Source organism: Pinus tabuliformis, chromosome 3_2 (genome assembly GCF_031772625.1).
Source record: "Pinus tabuliformis cultivar Carrire ecotype Pingquan chromosome 3_2, CPIR1, whole genome shotgun sequence".
Lineage (NCBI taxonomy): Eukaryota > Viridiplantae > Streptophyta > Pinopsida > Pinales > Pinaceae > Pinus > Pinus tabuliformis.
Genome location: NC_142302.1, coordinates 766,493,512 through 766,502,096, shown reverse-complemented (window position 1 = coordinate 766,502,096; position 8,585 = coordinate 766,493,512).

Genomic DNA, 8,585 nt, shown 5'->3' with positions numbered 1-8,585 from the left:
TAAGGATTTTGTTGACCGCTTCAACTTGTCCATTACCCTAGGGGTAGTAAGATGATGAATATTGGTGCTCAAAACACAACAGAGAGGATAGCTCGCGCCAAACCTCATCTTCGAAATGTCGGCCATGGTCAGAGACCAATTGTTTCAGAACCTCGAATCGAGCGATAACATGGTTGAAGAAAAAGAGGGTCGCGGTAGGTTCCGTATTGTTGAATATAGGCATGGCCTTGGCCCATTTGGTAAAATAGTCGACTGCCACAATAAGATACTTATGGTTATTAGCGAATGGCGGTTTACACTCCATAAAATCAATGGCCCATTTGCAAAAACAACCAACTATGATGACAAGAGGGAGGGGAGGTGGGGGGGGCTCTTGCCTTTGGGGAAAAGTGCTGGCAATTGGGACAATGTTTGATTGTCTCAATATAATCACTGAAGAGAGAAGGCCAAAAGTAACTAGTGTGCATGATTTTCTGGGCAGTGGCCATACTAGAGAGGTGTTGTTGGATTGTGGGGGCCTAAGCCAGGTTCAACGTTAGTTAGCCAAACAAATCCCTACTCTACTGGCCCTTTCGACATCAGTCCATGGAGCGCAGATTGAAATCTCACCTGCAGTAGTTTGGGGGGATGCTGGAACCAAGTTTCCGCGCCCTTGAGATGGATGTGATGTCATTTTATTCCAGCTATACCTACCTTTGTGTAGGTTTCTTAACCTTATGTTCTACCCTACAGTACCTTTGCAAAGGGTACAATCATCTTTAGCACAGCCTTGACTAGGGGATGAAGTCCTTTCACGTTGCTAGGGCAAAAAACTGCGATATCTTCATAACTAGGCTAAGTGTTTATTATCATATCTTAGTTAGCTTCGTGTAAACAGATGTTCCTGCTTGCGGTCACTTATACAACACAATTACATACATTCACACATAATATAAGCATTATAAGTGAAATTTATACCCAATATAACAGATGCATAAACAAGAAATAAAGACGCAGAAACTATAGAATACTTCTCTTTATTGATAATTCCCAACGATTACAGACTCGACCCACCCTGCACTCTCAGCTGTAGGGGTCCGCGCACTCAACTGCGGACTTCTAGGCCACTGCACACTCAACTGCAGAGCTTCTACCTACGCTACGACCCAAAACTTAGACTTCTACTCTACGCTATCTCTCATACATCATATCTTATTCGATAATTAATTTATCTCATTGCCCTAACTACTTAGAGCTTAGATCTATTTATACAATCCCATGGTCCGCGGACCATGGGCAGATCTTCTACAACTGACATTACATTTTCAAAATAAGGGTGGACAACCCTATGACTCTTTAACATCTACGCACTCCGCGACCACAAAATGTGGACTTTTTACATTTGGATTACAAAATTGGACCAAAATCTAGGATTTAAGCCCCAAAACTGCCCTTGGGGGATTTTGTGCCCAATAGGCCCCCAACACAAACATCATGAATCACCCTCGAGTCACTTTGCAGGTGCGGAGATCTTAGCACGAAGACCTCCCAACTCTATTTGGATCATCGCAATGTCGGCAATAGACTGAGCGACTGTCTGCTGGATTTCTTCCACTCACTATTCGGTGACTGTTGCTAAACTGTTGTTCTAAAGCTTCTGCTGAGCTACCTATAGTTTCACGAGATTAACTTCAATGGAGGTTATGATCATGTAAGCGTCGTCTATCCATGGCTGTAGGCACGCTTTTAAGACTGATTCCTTATGGCAAGTGACATCCACCTATTCCTTGAGCTCCTTTGCCTCCTGCATCTGTGCAAGCCTCTGCGTTATGGAAATTGTCTATGCGGTCCCTTTTACCTCGCCATACCTTTATTGTAGCTCATGCGCCTCTATCTCCAAGCGCTCTACATTTGGGTCTTCCTGTAGGGTGGTTAAGACCTCGAATGACTATTCAAATAGTTGCATACAGTGTTCCACCGCACTGTTAACCGTTGCTATTGTTGTTGTAACAATGGTGGTACATTGTTCCTTGACTTTTAACAGATTTAAAGATTGGGCCTTCAACTATAGTTTTGGCCATCTCCGTTTGAGTGTCAAACACCCCTATGGCTAACTTGAGGATGTGCGCCTCCACCAATTATTCTGCCTGAATGTCCAACTCCGATACCATTCAGCAGACTTTCTCTACTAGCATTATCTGCTTGTTCTGCTCCACTGCCTCATTGCGCTGCAGGTCCAACTGCTCAATGTTGATGCACTGCGTGCTTATCACTTGTAGAGCGCGACTCTCCTAGGCCCTGTTTGGAGTACTAAAGAAGGTATGTTTTTGATGATTATTCCAGCATCTTTTCATTAAAACTTACAAACCTTTTCCATCATGAACTAGGTAGATGATAAGGAATTGTAATAAAACCTGTAAGATTAATGTGAAAAATGAAAAAACTGAAAATTGTCATTTTCTTATGCAGGAAGAAGGAAAAACGAAAGACCGTCGTTCCAAAGGAAAGGACAAGGCCAAGTTAACTACTATCCCTTTGATGGGGAACCGTATGCAAACAAGGCAAACCAAATCAAAGCGTATCAGCCCTGGAAAGGAAATGGAGATATCGACTTGGCAAAAGAAAGTAAAGAGATAACTGAGGATCATTGTAAGGGTTAGAATAGGGTGAAAATCTCCATTGATGGAAAATCTATATTAATTTAAATCAATTAATTAGCTTAAAAAAAAAAAAAAAAAAAAAAAAAAAATAAATAAATAAAAAATAAATAAATAATAGCCAACATCTCATCAATAATTAATCAAAATTATTATTCAAAAAAAATGAGAGCCGACATTCATCTTAATTTACTCTCCTCATTACTATTTAATCTCTCAAATCAGCTCTTCTTCTATCAAGCATTCAAGTGACCTGATGATGGATCCCGGTTGGGATTTGAAACGTTGGGAGAAAATGGTTCTTACTGTGGATTCTCTGGTAACTAAGTCAGAAGAAATAAACCACAGAGGTCTTAAATCCAGAATCTCTAAGTAGTTAAGGCATCTAACAATGTCTAAAGAATGAAGATGTATGCGATATGGTTTTGAAGTGTAAAGTCTAGTTTTGGGTCGTAGTGTAGGTAGAGGCTCTACAACTGAGTGTGTAGAGGCCTACTAGTCCGCAACTGAGTGCACAGACCCCTTCAGCTAAGTGCGCAGGGCAAGTCGAGTTTGTAACCATATAAAGTATTAATAAAGAGAATTTTATATCATTTTTGTGTCTTTATTTCATGTTTTATGCATCTGCTATATTGGGTATGAATTTCACTTCTAATGCTTATATGATGTGCGAATGTATATAATTGTATTGGTTAAGTGAATACAAGTTTGAATATCTGTTTATGTGAAGACAATTAAGATCCATCGCTAAGATAAGTAAGATACTTGGCATAGTTTGGGAAATAGCGCAGTTTGCTACCATAGTAGCGCAAAAGCATCTCAGCCCCTGGTTAGGGCTGCGGGAAGACCAATTGTAACAAATTGCAAAGATACGAAAGGTTAGAATAGAGCGCTTGGTGAGTGTGTTGAATGGGTTGGATTGCATGTGTGTGCTCAATGAAATGCATGCTGCTAAATCCCTTTCATGTGATCAACAACACTTCTGACCATGTCTGATATGTGTCAGCTGCTGGGATGGATCCTTAGCTTGTACAAGTGTAGTTTCATCTGTGAGTGCATGTTGCGCCCACTATTGTTCCTGCTCCTATTGTAACTCATTTGTATGTTTGTGCAGCTTCATGTTCTTCCTGAGTTGCTGCTTCAGCACATGAAACTCCTTCTTTGTTCGATCTTCTGCCTTCACGTGATCTTCATGTCGTGCCGTCACCTCATAGCCTGAGTCTCCAAAGTTGCCTTCATTATCAGTGGATCTACTTGATCTTGCAACTTTGTTCCTCCTCTGTGTTGTCAACAACCTTCCTCTTTCATTCACTGCATTTTTTGTATTTGGTATGCTACCTTCAGCTGTTGTTCATGATTCTGCCTGTTATGCTGCTGCTACTTGATGTCCTTGTCTATGAACAACTTGATGTCTTCATGAGTAGGCAAGCTCATAGACACTTGATCGACTGCATCCCTAAGCATGCTCTGAACGGTGTCTTCATCTCTATTCTCTTAGAAACCATTGTACCTGTATTGCTGAGAGGTAGATGAACACCTATGATATCTGGAGACATGGCAACACTCATAGCAAGCAATCTATCAGTCGAAAACCAAAATGAACATGAGAACTAACTTGCAACATACCTAGGTAACTGATCATAAAGGTTGTGGAATTTCGGCCGGGAGGTTGGGAGACCGACTACCAAGACTACTCAAGGCATAGTCTGGGCTGCTGGGAGGCTAGATAATTGTTGGAACTATGCAATGCATAGTCCAGTCTGGCTGTTACTAGTTGGGATTGCGCAATACACAATTCTAGCTAGGAAGGATTGCTGGCCCAGGGACAGATTTGTGTAATTTCTTGGGCCAAGTAGCCATTATCCTCCAGAAATGCGTAAAACAGTCCTATAGGCTAGTGCTAGGTAGGAATGCATAAATCTAGAGAGGAAGGTGAACCTTCCTTCCCCAAATTACACAATGCAGCCTTGGTGAAGGCAAAGTTTGGGCCAAGATTGGTTTGACTTGCCGACGAGAAACTAAAAGAAACTAAGACAGTAAATTCATGGTGACACTAAGTGATAGCCGAAGTGATTGACAGTTCATGAAAAACATGAATGAAAGGTTCAACAAATAGATCAACATGCATGTGGGTGAGGCAGGTCGTTGGTTGGGTGAACGTCCATGAAAAACAATTTCATGCATGTGACAGTTGTGAGATAGCAACGAAAATTGAAACAGAGCGATGAAAAGCTAGTATATTTGTAAATGACAAAAAGTGTTCAAAGAAATCAAGAAAACATTACTCCCACAAGAAAAAACAAAAAAAGCGACAAAAATGCAACACAAGGCATGGGAATCTGGCTTACCCCAAAATAGCTAAGCTAAATGTGCCGACTTCTCCTAGATGTGATGAGGGATGTCAGAGTTGCAAGGTTGATGTGAGGAATGAGCTATGTAGCGTCCAGTTGATGAGTTTTGATAACATCGAGGTTGTGACGCGCATGCCACGAATCTAGGGGAAGTGATACTTGGTGGGAGGTTTTAGAATTTCTCCTTGCATGTAACCTCCAATTGTTAAACATAGATCCCTGAAACAAGGGATGCCTTGGCATGCTACCTTGGGAGAAGCATCCCATGCATGCAAGTCTGTTTTTCTCAGTCTAGGAGGGAACTAGTCAACTCAGATGCACATGCAAGAGACTACTCAACTGCTGGAGAAAATGCACATTTCAGGATGGCAGCTGGTCCATATGCCCAGGATATTTGTGCAATTTCTAGGTAGAGAAGATGACTGCTATCCAGATTTATGCAAATCCTGGGTTGAACAGCCTGCTGATGGGAAACTTTGCGCAAATCATGCTGGGAGGGTTGGCTGGCAGGATTTCTGATGAGCCTCATCATTGGGTAATTATATGGGCCTTAATTCACCTCCTATCTTAGTCAAACAAACTATTCTCATAACTTATTACATACTTTTGATTATATTTTGTTTATGAGATGAGTTATAGTTGGATATTTTGCTTTGTGGTCTAATGTGCATTTAATGCAGGATTAAGGGATAAAAGCAAGGAAATTTTGGCAAAGACCAAGGTAAGAAATCGAATGGGACAAGGGAGAGGAATTATAGGAGGTCAATCCTCCTCATTTACTACCCCTCCATTCTAATATTCCTCCATCAGCTTGGAGTGCAAACAGCCAAATCATGAGGACTAGAAGGCAGCCGAGCAAGTGAAAGACAAAGCACCACTTGATCTCGAGTTTGGGAGCCGAAAATCCCTAATTTTAAGAAAGACATTAGAGACTTCAGATGTATAAGTAGAGAGGCATAGGACCTTAGTAGGATTTAGATTTTTGATTGTAAAACTCTACTCTATTTTCGAGTTGCAAGACTTGTGACAGTTTTTGATGTAATCCATTGTTTTGGTAATAAGAATGAGTTTTGTCTTGGGTTAGGGCCCAACCCTAGCAGCCAAGGCCCCTCTTTATTGTACATGTATGCCAGTATAGATTCATATCTTAATTGTTCATTTTCTTAGTAGATGCATTTCCATTACAACAGTATACATTAGATTGGTTGTGTGATGTTTTGCTTCTATTTGTGCCTTCTTTCAAGTAGAAGGTTAGCAAGGAGAAAAAGGATCACCACAAGGTTTTTAGCAGGTGTCTCAGCCTCACTTCCTCCATCTGGAACCATGACTTGAGGAAGGGACCCTTCAGCAACTGCAAAAACACATATTTCTAGTTCTTGTATGAGCTTTGGAGTTTGTTGTATTTGATTTAGTATTTGGTTCATGTTGCAAGGCATATTTCATTGTCATGTTTTTCCATCTCCATTTCTACAATAAGATCTCACTCATGCTTTCATTCCCTTCAACAACTTTCTTCATGCATAATATAGGAAATTGATTCATGCTTTTCTAGATTATGAAAATGTATCTTATTGCATAGTTTTTGGAAGACACACATGTTTTATGCAGAGCAGGTACTTCAGGAGGAGACCCAAACTTCATCACCAGTAGCCACCTTCCACTTCACTCACCTTAGCCATCTCTTGTTTCACCATCACCCTCACTAGTTTTTCATCATTTTTCATTGAAATTCCCCTAGATACATTGAGCGAATCTAGCCATCTCTTATCTTGGATACTGACTCCTGAGTGCTCCTAGACCTTCTAACACCCCATTCCACTCAGCACACACCTTTCCCAAGCTTCCCAACACCTCAAACACCTCACAAATTAGCTCTCAGTTGTATCTTGTAGGTTTCCCGTAATTCCTACAGGATCATCCTGTAGGTTTCTAGTACATCTTGTAGGTTTTCCTGAAACGGCCTGTTTTGAGGCTGAATTGATGGGAAACCTCTAAGAAGTCACAAAAATCCTCCTAGGACCCCTCCACACCATCCAACCACTTCATAAACCTTCTAGCCATCCTCAAACACCTTCCATCCACCTGTCACATCCACAAGAACAATTAGTTTGCATAATTGATTTTTCCTAAAAAACCCAAAAAAGTGAAAACAGATTTAGTTTAGTTTTTTTCTTGCACATTAGTATGGTTTGATGATTTTTACTTTTGCAACTTAGATAGTAGCATTTGTTTAGTGTTGATTTAGAAATTCTGCTTAGCATAGCCGCTTAAATGGTTAATTAGGGTATGGTGTGATTTAGCATTATATGTTGTTTTTTTATTACTGAAGTAGAGTAAATATCTTAGTGTAGAATTTTGCTTCTTCTATCAAAGAATCAAGCTTCTTCTGACTGTATAGAAGTCTGGCTTGGAACCCTAGTGGTCTCTCACCGGCTAAACAGTGACAACAGGAAGGACCATCACTTTTACTAGTGCATACAACACTGTCACCTCCAAGTTTGTACGAACCCCAGGTTGATAAGTGAAGCTGGTAGCCCAGGAGTTGCAGCATCCTTGCTGCAATACTAGCACTCATCACTTTTTGGTGCCATTTCCAAGGAGGTGTCTGAGTAGAATGTGATTACTACTTTCTTTTCTTCTATTTCTTGTCTTCAATATTCTGTCGTTAGTTTATTTCTGCAAAAGTAATCTAGTTGCTTCCTTTCTTTCATTTTTCATTATCTGCTTTCCTTTCCATTCTACAAGTAGGATTTCAATTCAGAAAGTAGCTTTTTCATTCTGTCAGTGATTTTCATTCAATCAACAATTTCATTTCCGCAAGTACTTTCTAGGTTTAAAAAAAATGTACAAAACCAACCCAAAAATATTTCCTTTCATGCCTTGTAGGAATAGGGAGAACTTAGGGAAATTTTTTCCAAATACCCCCACTACATCCAACAACCAACCTTCTCTTTGCTTTGGTGGCTATGAACTGGAGGAAACTTTAGGTGGGCAACCTGACATATTCATAGAGCCTACAGGGGAAGAAGAAGAAGAGGAACCCATTCCTACTAAACCAATGGCTGAAAACCGAAATGACAGAGGGAATAGAGAGAGAGTTGAGGGTGCCTTCCCCATCAAGGAAACCAACGGGGACACTAAGATGAAAAACATAAGCCCCTCTGCCCTACCTCATTTCCATGGCCTAACCACAGAGGACCCTGAAACTTTCCTATTTGAGTTTGTTTTTATATGTCGAACCTATGACTATACATATGATGAGCAAAAGTTAAAACTATTTCCATCTACCCTCAAGGATGCAGCATTGCGTTGGTTCATGGGCTTACCTGGAGATAACATCACAACTTGGGCTTAGATGCAGCAGGCCTTCAACAACAAATATCAGGACTACTATTGGTCAAAGGATACTAAAGAAGAAATTTTCAGGATGACCATAGGCCATGATGAATCCTTAGAAGACTACGAAGAAATATTCCAGCTCAGTTACAAAACGGTCAGGTGCACACTTGACCCTAAGTCACTAAAGCTGGTCCTACTTAGGGGAGTAAGAGAAGATCTTCTGGATACCTTACATTTGTTAGCAAGAGGATATATCTAC